Source organism: Anomaloglossus baeobatrachus, chromosome 4 (assembly GCF_048569485.1).
Source record: "Anomaloglossus baeobatrachus isolate aAnoBae1 chromosome 4, aAnoBae1.hap1, whole genome shotgun sequence".
Taxonomy (NCBI): Eukaryota; Metazoa; Chordata; class Amphibia; order Anura; family Aromobatidae; genus Anomaloglossus; species Anomaloglossus baeobatrachus.
Window position 1 is genome coordinate 572,530,358 of NC_134356.1, and position 12,501 is coordinate 572,542,858.

Genomic DNA, 12,501 nt, shown 5'->3' on the forward strand with positions numbered 1-12,501 from the left:
CCCACATTGACGTGCAGAACTAAGAGAGAACAACTACCTACCAAAATTAGACTGTCAATGTAGTGAATTGCAACTCATCTGTGCCAAGTTTAGTGCACCGGTAACATATATAGACTTATATAGAGCTTACGTTTTCTTGCGTAATTGTATACCGTGCCTATGACTAAAGCGACATTGATGCTCCCCTGATGGAAGGACTGGGATTGGGTTATTATTAAGGATATTTGTTCACCAGAATCTTCAGTGATTGTATGCAACTGATCAATTGATTGTACCTGTGATTTGCTTGTTCGGTTTCAATTTCTGTACCTCCATCCACTTACCCATTCCTTTACCATCTTCCTGATCCTGTACAATAAAAAACTATTGGAGTCACCACTGAGACACCTTTATTGCTTGTTGCATTTCTGGCCCCAGTTTGTACATTCATGTATTTTCAATGGAGAGAGAGGAGAAAGCCACTGTCAGATACTTTTACCTCTGTCAGCAATTAAAACAAAATGACTGGCTATTAACATTCCAACAGGAGAACATTGAGTGGCCCATTACATATCAGATGATCAACTGGTCCCACTGAAATCGTTAGGTTTGAAAAATTTTGATCTGATGTGTAAGGGGCTTTAGTCTGTATATATGCATTCCTTGTGGTATATACTGTAGATGCACCACATCCTCTAATAGAGGGCTTCCCTTACAGAGTGTCTTTTCGTTCTTGGCAGATGAGTAGATCTCAAGTAGTAGACCCTCATCGATAACGTCAATAGGCTCCAATTGGAGAATGATTTTTAAGCTTATCGATTAACTTTCCTCACATGTCTGTCATAGAGAATATTTTTATTCAGAATGAAATAACAATTCTGAAACATTTGCAAAACACTGCAAGCACTGCTGTCTGAACGTTTAAGGAGACCCCTTCTTAGGCCTCCTTCACACGTCCGTGCAAAAAACAAATGTTTTGCATGGTCCGTGGTGTAGGTGCGTATATGTGTCCATGAGTGTGTGTTCCTGGTGCTGTTCGTGTGCTATCTGGGTGACATCCGGATAGCATATGGACAGTATGAGCTTGTATACTTACCTGTCTCTGACGCTGCTGTTTCTGGTGCTGCTGTTGCTTCCAGGTCTGCAGTCAGTGCAGTGAATATTCATGAGAATAATCAGCGAGACCCGGAAGCAACAGCAGCAGTGAAGATGTGTTTTCTCCAGTACATGTCACACTGATGTCACACAAATCACACGGACGTGTGAAGGAGGCCTAAACAAGAGGAATAGTAGCACTGGCTTTTCAATTCAATTAAAAGAAAAATAATGGATGATATAGGGGGATGGACATAATAATCCTGTACTTATCCCAAATGAAGTATAAAGGCGCTGATAATAATAAGTATACACAATAAAATACAATACACATAAAACTATGCACAATAAGTATATAAACAAGGCAGTATCTGTAGATAAATAAAAAAAAGTCCTGCAGTTATTGTATTATAAATGGATAATCTTGCTCACTGTCAAGTAGAGGGGTGCTCAGAGAAAAAGAGACCACACTGGAGCACGGCCCTGCTTGTATTTCTTGTATCACATAAGGTGATACACGCTCTGCGGTGCCCCTGAAAAAGGTACCCAAAACGCGCGTCGGGCGTGGACCTTGGACCGGCTCCCTTCTTACCTCAACCTCCGGTATGTAATCCAGATAACGATGTCTCCTTCTCTGCTCATTTGAGCACTCTGGGAGACTCTACTACGTACACCCATAGGTGAGGCAAAGAGAGGGGAGATTTACTGTCTGTACCTGGGTATATATACTATGTGTTACTAGATAGGCGATTTGCCTTATGATCCCCCAGACACAGGCTCTTATATTCATCTTCTGGCCTCGGTCCCCACGTTTGTGAGATTTTCTATGTCCTCTTACCTCTTGTTACCAGGATTAGGAGTGTACTTGTGCACCTGTGGCGCCCCTGAGGCTTCCGTCGCCACAGAACATTGCACCCCATCCAGCGGTGTGATGTCCGATTCTGGGTGAGGAAAGGAATGAACGCCGGTCCCCTGGCAAATCTACACAACACCCATTGTTAGGTACACACTGGGACCAGGGATAGTGGCAGCAACCCTCCCATGCTGCATGCTGGGAGGGGCCGTAAGACCCATCCCTGCTCCTATAGGGTACAGCTTAGCAACTGGGGAGGTGGGAGGAGCCACCAGAGAGCAGTCAGAGAAAGGAAGGTCAAGTGTAATGAGTTGAAGAGAGAGATGGGAGAAGGAGGAGGAGGTCTGCAGGAGGCAGTCGTGAAAGAGTAGAAGGAAAGAAAGCTCTAGTCAGACAGGAGCTAAGGAAAGAAAGTGACGCTTCCTGGTGAAGATCCTGGGACTCAGAGGGTCCAGGTGACACCAAGCAGGGAACGAAGGGATCCCAGGGCCACGGATAGCTTGTGAGCTGTGGTGGCCTATTCCACAGGAACATCGGTGGAGGGATCAAGCTGCAACAGGGGACGGTCGCTAGAAACAGAAGGAGTGAAAAATCATCTCCAACAGTAAAAACCGAGGCCCAGGGAAAGCTGCAAACTCCCCGGGCCACAGCCCACAGCAGAACCTCTAGAAAGGGGGCAAGTAACCGACAGGCGAGCTCCCAGGAGGCTGTAGTGGAGGCCGAGCAGGTTCATCCTAAAAGAGCTAAGGTTAAGGAGACAGCTGAAGACAGAGACACATTAGAGAGAAGGGTACCGGCTTTCATTCCAGAAATCACCCAGAAACGGTGGAGGTCCCTGACAGTGGGTTCCAGCCGTCCGAAGGCACCAGTGTGCACCTACCGGGAAGTGTGAGTAAAGATCTTGGAATTGCACCCTCCGGTGTTGTCTCTGTTATTTCATCTGCTTAGCCTTCCATTATACCATAGACTCTCACGAGCACCAACTGTGCCCCGGGGTACCGCTCCACCTGTGGGGAGCAGTACCATCATTGCTGCCATTCCATCACCCCGGAGGCCTCATACAGCAGCGGCGGCTTAATAGCCGCATACCACAGGTGGCGTCACGAACACAAACTTTATTCACCCCCAACACTGCAGCTATATTTAATTGACACCCACCAGGGTCACTGAGTCAGGCCCCGCCACCACTGACGACCCCCGGACTAGTCCGGCCCGGCACCGGGTGTCCCATAGCCCTGGGGTGGGCGAGTCACACCCCTTTTAAAATGTTTGTGACTGTTTAATAAAATATATTTTTGGATAGCATTTACTCCATTGTGTGGTATCACATTTTTTAAAACATTTTTTACTATGCAGTTTTTTTCCTCTCATGTTACAATTCATTTTATTGCATAGTTTTTGTTAGCTCCCCTCCCTTCATTTATATTTATTGCACTGTGGTGCCACTACTTCTTTCTTAACAATGTGTTGCGAGGAGCAGTGTGGGAGGTTATTATACAGAGGGGAAGTGTGTGTGTATGGGGGATATTATACAGGGGTGCAGTGTGTATGTTGAGGGATATTATACAGAGGGGCAGCATGTGTATGGGGGATATTATACAGAAGGGCAATGTGTGTGGGTAGATATTATAAAGCGGGGCAGCTTATTGGGAGGGAAAGTATACAAAGGGGCAGTTTGTGGGGATATACAGAGGTGCAGTATGTGTGAGGGGGATATTATACAGAGGCGCAGTGTGGGGATATTATACAGAAGGGTAGCGTGTGTGGGGGATATTGTATATAGGGGCAGTGTGGGAGAGATTCTGGAATAGTTTTTCTTTTTCTTCTGTGCCCCCATATAATAAATATATACATTTTTCCTAAAGTGCACAGCCGTATTTTAATTGGCCAGCATAAGAGGAGAAAAGAGCAAAAGCAAACACCCACAGAAGTTCTGTGGTACACGCTCACTTGGTTGAAGGGAAAATTTGCACAGAAGGGCACAGATAAAAAGAAAAACTGTTCCAGAATCGGGAGCAGCGCCCCTTGGAGGAAGTATTCATTTAAATAAAAAAATAAAAAATCTATAAAGAAGTTTTAAAGACTAGTTCCTACATACTCTCCTCAACATTGAAATTGCAAAACCAAGAAGAAAAAGTCACAGTAGTCAGAGTAGATAGACATGTTAATGATATGCAAATATGAAAAAATGGAAACAAAATTTTTTAAATATTTCATGTATCTAGCATGAGCGGCAAGCCCACAAGTACATGCACTCGCATGCCTTGGCATGGTATTACTGTGGTTATTAAGTGTTGTCTGATAAATGTTCTTCCATGCAGAATGCACTTGGGCACTTAAATCATCAAGATCCTCTGCTGGCACCTCCCGTTGCAAGTGCTGATCAATGATGTTCTAGATGAGCTCGATGAGAGACAACTTTGGAGACCTTGCAGGTCAAGGCAGAACTGTGACGCCCCTGGACTAGTCAGGGCATCACAGGGTACTGCATGCTCTTTATCTCCCAGTGCAGGACTCAAACCCCCATGGTTCTGGGTTCCCAACTTGCAGCACTGCCTCTACTAGCATGCACAAATCCTAATCCCACCTCACACCACACCCTGTCAGGCACACCAGTGGGCTGCTAAGCTGGAATAGGGCCGCCCACCTAGGGGTCAGGCAAGGAGGTGGGAGGTGACAGTGGAGTTGAGTGGTAGCCCTCGAGCAGTGAGGAGCTCAAGGAAGCTGGAAGTTGGAGCTCCCAGGGGAGAAGCAGATTGGGTTGCAGACGGTGGTCTCAACCCGGAGGAGTCAGAGACCCGGTCGCGGGATATTGGGACTGGGTGCCTAGCTGAGTCTAGGAGGACGGTCGGCAGCTGCAGCACAATAGCCGGTCTGGGGCCGAAGGCACGTCGGGGTACTGGACCCTAGGTCGGGGAGAGGCTTCAAGCAACCGGGCAATTAACCTGCGGAGGATAGGGCCTTTATGGACTGTCCCCACGAAGCTCAGAAATCGGGGGCACTAGCACAACAAGTGGGATAGGGCTTTCCAAGCAAAGCAGCCCACTGAAATCCCAAGCGTGAGCCCCTGAGAGCAAGCTCCTATACTACCCATAGTAGGGAGCGGGGCCCGGACAGCTGCAAGCTTACGACACTTGGACACTACTAAATTTCTGTGCACGGAGGCAGGATCCGTACCATCAAGCATCGGAACGGAACCCGGACGAGCTCCCCCAAGAGGGCAGCGGCACCCAGAGACTTGGTTTACTATGTTGTCAGCGTCTGAGTGAGTGCCCGATCAGCCCCTGCTACCAGCAAGCCTGTGCTCCCCCCTGCAATCCATACCACCATCCAGAGTCCCGGGGCCTTCCCTACCCGTGGAGGGAAAACTTAATCTAGCTGCCCCCATTCCATCAACCCCGGTACTCCCATCGACAGCGGCGGTACTCCCTAGTACCACACACCACGGGTGGAATCACGAACTATCTAATCCCCTGTAAATAACCCCCCTTCTACAATTAAGAGTGACCCCGTGCCCCCGGGTCCGGAGACCCTCGAGCCACGAGTAGCGACACCTGGATCTGAGTGGTTTGACCGCTGCTGGGGGTGTCACAGAACATTTAAGGCCGCTTTACATACTGCAATATCGGTACCGATATCGCCATCGTGCGTACCCGCCCCCATCTGTTGTGCGACATGGGCAAATCGCTGCCCGTGTCGCACAACATCGCCCGGACCCGTCACACTACTTACCTTCCCTGCGACGTCGCTGTGACCGGTGAACCGCCTCCTTTTTAAGGGGCGGTTCGTCTAGCGTCACAGCAACGTCACTGCAGCGTCACTGAACCGCTGCCCAATAGAAGCGGAGGGGCGGAGATGAGCGGGACGAACATCCTGCCCACCTCCTTCCTTCCGCATTGTGGCCGGGAGGCAGGTGAGGAGAGCTTCCTCGTTCCTGCGGTGTCACACGGAGCGATGTGTGCTGCCGCAGGAACGAGGAACAACTTTGTTACTGCTGCAGTAACGATATTTGAGAATGGACCCCCATGTCGCCGATGAGCGATTTGGCACGTTTTTGCGACGATGCAAAATCGCTCATTGGTGTCACACGCAACGGCATCGCTACAGCGGCCGGATGTGCATCACAAAATCCGTGACCCCAACGAGATCGCTGTAGCGATCTCGTAGCGTGTAAAGCCCGCTTTAGGCCAAGCAGGCTGCTCATAGTAGCACAAGCAATATGTGGCCTTGTGTTGTCATGTTGAAAAATAGCTCCTGGGACACTTGGAAAAATGGCTGGTTCCCCAACCAAGTCAGTGTGACACTGATATCGCAGCTGCTATGGGGGCGGGGACTATCGCGCTCGGCATCGCAGCATCAGCTTGCGATGTCGCAGCGTGCAAAGTACCCCTTAATGTACTTGGAATAAAGACTATAGGAGTTCGGCTACTGTACATTTTGCTACATCATAATCCCAGGAGTAGGACTGGCATGACATTCCCTCATGAAGAGCTCTTCATGGCATAGTCAACATGGTTTTGTCACATTCAAATAATAGTGTGTAGTGATCTGCTCTTTTCTGCAAGTGAAATTAGACATCACATACCAGGCTAAAGACATGAAACAGTGTCTATACAAATCCTCAGAATTAGTGTTGAGCGGACCCGGATCTGAAAAATCCGGATCCGCACGGTTCGAGGTTCCGATCCGAGTCTGACCAGTACCCGGGATCCGGGGTGCACGATCCGGATCCGTTTTTTTTCTCTCTCTCTCTCTCCTCAGAATACATTTGCACAACACTGGGCTATGAGCCAGACGCTACATCAGGTGTTTAGATTGACCTCGCGCCATAGATCTCAAAGGCTATCATGAATCCGATTAAGACGGACATGTTAGAATAGAGGTCTATCCTCTTCAACAATGAGTCTCAGTTTTGTCTTGGATGGAATGCTTTGAAAGCAACATGGGCAACAAACGTCATGAAGAGGCATATACGAGGAAAAATGAAAGTGTCCTAGGAGCTGATTTTCAACACAACACCAGACCGCATATTGCTCATGCTACTGTGAGCAGTTTGCATGGTCTAAAAGTGCTACCATGGTCTGCAGAGTCTCTGGACTTGTCCTCATTGACCACATCTAGGACATCATTGATCAACAATGGTAAAGGGAGCTGCCAGCAGCGGATCTTGATGATTTAAATGCAATGTGCATATAACGTGGAAGAATCATCGCAGCAGCCAAGTCATGGAAGTGTTTGTATTTCTGCAAGTAACGCTCATAACTGATACTGAAGAAATCAAGATGTTTTTACATATTTATTTCCATTATTCATCATTTGCATGTTATTAACATGTCTATAGATTGTGTGGTTTAAATAATTATTCTTGGTGTTGCAAAGTAAATGTTGAGGAGTGTATGCAGTAAATCTATATACAGAGCTGGAAAAAGTTGTTTGGGAGGAACTTGAAATAGATTGAGCTTTACTGGTTGGGTGTATCTCCATTTCGCACGCTTTGAACTGGTTAGTGCAATTAACTATGTCAGTCATTTGCCCGTTACGAGACATCTCACAATGGCAGTACTGCTGTGCTATATAATGAATATACTGTGTGTATTAGCCCTAGGAAAGCACTTTACTAGGTCATTTCTTTGGGGGGCTTTTGGTCTGAGCATTTAACTGGCCAGGAACATTTAAGACTAAGGTCATTGTAAGTTGGAATTGAATTGTGCTTTAGGAATGACTGTTTTATTGATTTTCAGCTATTGTATGGGTCTGTGAAAAGTGGGGCAGTCAATGAAATTTGCTGGCAGCTGTGCTGGTTGGCTTATAATACATACCATGAATAGAGATTGTAATGTCTGGTATTGTATGTATCTATTCTGCTCTTTGATAATAATGGATTTAATGTAGAATTAGGATACACAAGCCTGAAGTGGGCTATAGAGCTATTGCATATATCTCCTGAGCCCAAGTATAAAACCTCAATCAGGCCTCATACACTTGGCTAAGAAATGGTTCCTTGTAGGAAGCCACAACAGGGCTCCCATAAAAGTAGATCTCGTTTTAGTGTGTCTCTCGGTTTCTGATTTCACATGTAGAAATACAGAACTTTTACTAATCCAATAGAAAACAATTGGTCCAAGCTCCATATTATGGCTGTGTACTCCCTTAAAAATCGTGCTTCTGAGAGAATAGCTTCTATATACAGCACCCAATGAAGACATACTGCGTGTGGCTGCAACAGAGTCCCCGCAGTTGTGTGCTGCTCTATGTGCTATTGTAAAGACTCCAGAAGAAGCTTTACTGCACTGCATACAATGGCATGTGGTAGTTAAGTCAAGGCCAGGGCAAGGTATTTTGATACCCTAGGCAGACGAAGTCGATGGTGCCCCCTCATCCCCCAAGAAACCCTCAGAATGAGTCAGAGACTAGAAGTACCCTTAAAGCATCCCCCTCCCCTCCGATGAGTAGAATTGTTACCTTTTTAACCCAAAAATACTAGCAAAAGTAAGCAAAAGTGATGTACTTAAAGGGAAGGTATCGTCAAAAAAAAAAAATTCCAATAACTGAAAAAATGTAAAGTAATAATGTTTTAATGTTTTGTTTAAATATTATTATTTGTTTTTAATTGAGCAAAATCTAAAAAAAAAAATTAGAAAGTTTGATATTTTCCACTGTTAAACACTAGGGGGAGCAGCTGCTGAAATCCTACAGAAATCAGACTGTATAAAAAGCTCAGATTACAGCCTGCTGTAAAGTGGGCGGAGTCTGCTCTCCTGTGTGTGATGGCACGCCTCCCTCTCCTAATCTGAGTGTATACAACAGATAACAGAGAATGACATGTAAGGACACAATGCACAGCCATTTTCCTGGTGACCAGAAATGTCTAAAGTGTCACCAAGGACAGCAGGAGTATCACACAGGATAGGATTAGATACACAGCCCTGCAGACAGTATCACACAGGATAGGATTAGATACACAGCTCAGCAGACAGTATCCCACAGGATAGGATTAGATACACAGCTCATCAGACAGGATCCCACAGGATAGGATTAGATACACAGCTCAGCAGACAGTATCACACAGGATAGGATTAGATACACAGCTCAGGAGACAGTATCCCACAGGATAGGATTAGATACACAGCTCAGCAGACAGTATCCCACAGGAGAGGATTAGATACACGGCTCTGTAGACAGTATCACACGATAGGATTAGATACACAGCCCTGCAGACAGTATCACACAGGAGAGGATTAGATACACAGCTCAGCAGACAGGATCCCACAGGATAGGATTAGATACACAGCTCAGCAGACAGTATCACACAGGAGAGGATTAGATACACGGCTCAGCAGACAGTATCCCACAGGAGAGGATTAGATACACCGCTCTGTAGACAGTATCACACAGGAGAGGATTAGATACACAGCTCAGCAGACAGTATCACACGATAGGATTAGATACACAGCCCTGCAGACAGTATCACACAGGAGAGGATTAGATACACAGCTCAGCAGACAGGATCCCACAGGATAGGATTAGATACACAGCTCAGCAGACAGTATCCCACAGGATAGGATTAGATACACAGCTCATCAGACAGGATCCCACAGGATAGGATTAGATACACAGCTCAGCAGACAGTATCACACAGGAGAGGATTAGATACACAGCTCAGGAGACAGTATCACACAGGCTAGGATTAGATACACAGCTCAGCAGACAGTATCCCACAGGATAGGATTAGATACACAGCTCAGCAGACAGTATCACACAGGATAGGATTAGATACACAGCTCAGCAGACAGTATCACACAGGAGAGTATTAGATACACAGCTCAGCAGACAGTAGCCCACAGGATAGGATTAGATACACAGCTCAGTAGACAGTATCACACAGGATAGGATTAGATACACAGCTCAGCAGACAGTATCACACAGGATAGGATTAGATACACAGCTCAGGAGACAGTATCCCACAGGATAGGATTAGATACACAGCTCAGCAGACAGTATCCCACAGGAGAGGATTAGATACACGGCTCTGTAGACAGTATCACACAGGAGAGGATTAGATACACAGCTCAGCAGACAGTATCACACGATAGGATTAGATACACAGCCCTGCAGACAGTATCACACAGGAGAGGATTAGATACACAGCTCAGCAGACAGGATCCCACAGGATAGGATTAGATACACAGCTCAGCAGACAGTATCCCACAGGATAGGATTAGATACACAGCTCAGCAGACAGTATCCCACAGGATAGGATTAGATACACGGCTCTGCAGACAGTATCACACAGGATAGGATTAGATACACAGCTCAGCAGACAGTATCACACAGGAGAGGATTAGATACACAGCTCAGCAGACAGTAGCCCACAGGATAGGATTAGATACACAGCTCAGCAGACAGGATCCCACAGGATAGGATTAGATACACGGCTCAGCAGACAGTATCACACAGGATAGGATTAGATACACAGCTCAGCAGACAGTATCACACAGGAGAGGATTAGATACACGGCTCAGCAGACAGTATCCCACAGGAGAGGATTAGATACACGGCTCTGTAGACAGTATCACACAGGAGAGGATTAGATACACAGCTCAGCAGACAGTATCACACGATAGGATTAGATACACAGCCCTGCAGACAGTATCACACAGGAGAGGATTAGATACACAGCTCAGCAGACAGGATCCCACAGGATAGGATTAGATACACAGCTCAGCAGACAGTATCCCACAGGATAGGATTAGATACACAGCTCATCAGACAGGATCCCACAGGATAGGATTAGATACACAGCTCAGCAGACAGTATCACACAGGAGAGGATTAGATACACAGCTCAGGAGACAGTATCACACAGGCTAGGATTAGATACACAGCTCAGCAGACAGTATCCCACAGGATAGGATTAGATACACAGCTCAGCAGACAGTATCACACAGGATAGGATTAGATACACAGCTCAGCAGACAGTATCACACAGGAGAGTATTAGATACACAGCTCAGCAGACAGTAGCCCACAGGATAGGATTAGATACACAGCTCAGTAGACAGTATCACACAGGATAGGATTAGATACACAGCTCAGCAGACAGTATCACACAGGATAGGATTAGATACACAGCTCAGGAGACAGTATCCCACAGGATAGGATTAGATACACAGCTCAGCAGACAGTATCCCACAGGAGAGGATTAGATACACGGCTCTGTAGACAGTATCACACAGGAGAGGATTAGATACACAGCTCAGCAGACAGTATCACACGATAGGATTAGATACACAGCCCTGCAGACAGTATCACACAGGAGAGGATTAGATACACAGCTCAGCAGACAGGATCCCACAGGATAAGATTAGATACACAGCTCAGCAGACAGTATCCCACAGGATAGGATTAGATACACAGCTCAGCAGACAGTATCCCACAGGATAGGATTAGATACACGGCTCTGCAGACAGTATCACACAGGATAGGATTAGATACACAGCTCAGCAGACAGTATCACACAGGAGAGGATTAGATACACAGCTCAGCAGACAGTAGCCCACAGGATAGGATTAGATACACAGCTCAGCAGACAGGATCCCACAGGATAGGATTAGATACACGGCTCAGCAGACAGTATCACACAGGATAGGATTAGATACACAGCTCAGCAGACAGTATCACACAGGATAGGATTAGATACACAGCTCAGCAGACAGTATCCCACAGGAGAGGATTAGATACACGGCTCTGTAGACAGTATCACACAGGAGAGGATTAGATACACAGCTCAGCAGACAGTATCACACGATAGGATTAGATACACAGCCCTGCAGACAGTATCACACAGGAGAGGATTAGATACACAGCTCAGCAGACAGGATCCCACAGGATAGGATTAGATACACAGCTCAGCAGACAGTATCCCACAGGATAGGATTAGATACACAGCTCAGCAGACAGTATCCCACAGGATAGGATTAGATACACGGCTCTGCAGACAGTATCACACAGGATAGGATTAGATACACAGCTCAGCAGACAGTATCACACAGGAGAGGATTAGATACACAGCTCAGCAGACAGTAGCCCACAGGATAGGATTAGATACACAGCTCAGCAGACAGGATCCCACAGGATAGGATTAGATACACGGCTCAGCAGACAGTATCACACAGGATAGGATTAGATACACAGCTCAGCAGACAGTATCACACAGGAGAGGATTAGATACACAGCTCAGCAGACAGTATCACACAGGAGAGGATTAGATACACAGCTCAGCAGACAGTAGCCCACAGGATAGGATTAGATACACAGCTCAGTAGACAGGATCCCACAGGATAGGATTAGATACACGGCTCAGCAGACAGGATAGGATTAGATACACGGCTCAGCAGACAGCTTTTTCTCTGCTTTTCACTTGTCCCTACTGACAGTCTTGGAAAAAAGACAGATTCTGTCGAAACGTAGATACCATTATTACTGATGGACATAAAAAGAAAAAATTGTAGCAATAATCAAAAGAAGTGTAATTGTAATTTCAAAGTTATACAGTGCCTTGTGAAAGTATTCGGCC

At 46.4% G+C, this 12,501-nt stretch overlaps 1 protein-coding gene across 2 annotated transcripts in view; it reads left to right on the forward strand.

Annotated features, from left to right (window-relative positions):
• Positions 1-12,501, forward strand: part of CORO2B (coronin 2B) — a 135,653-nt gene that overhangs the window by 23,020 nt on the left and 100,132 nt on the right. The gene's annotated exons all lie outside the window — the stretch shown is intronic.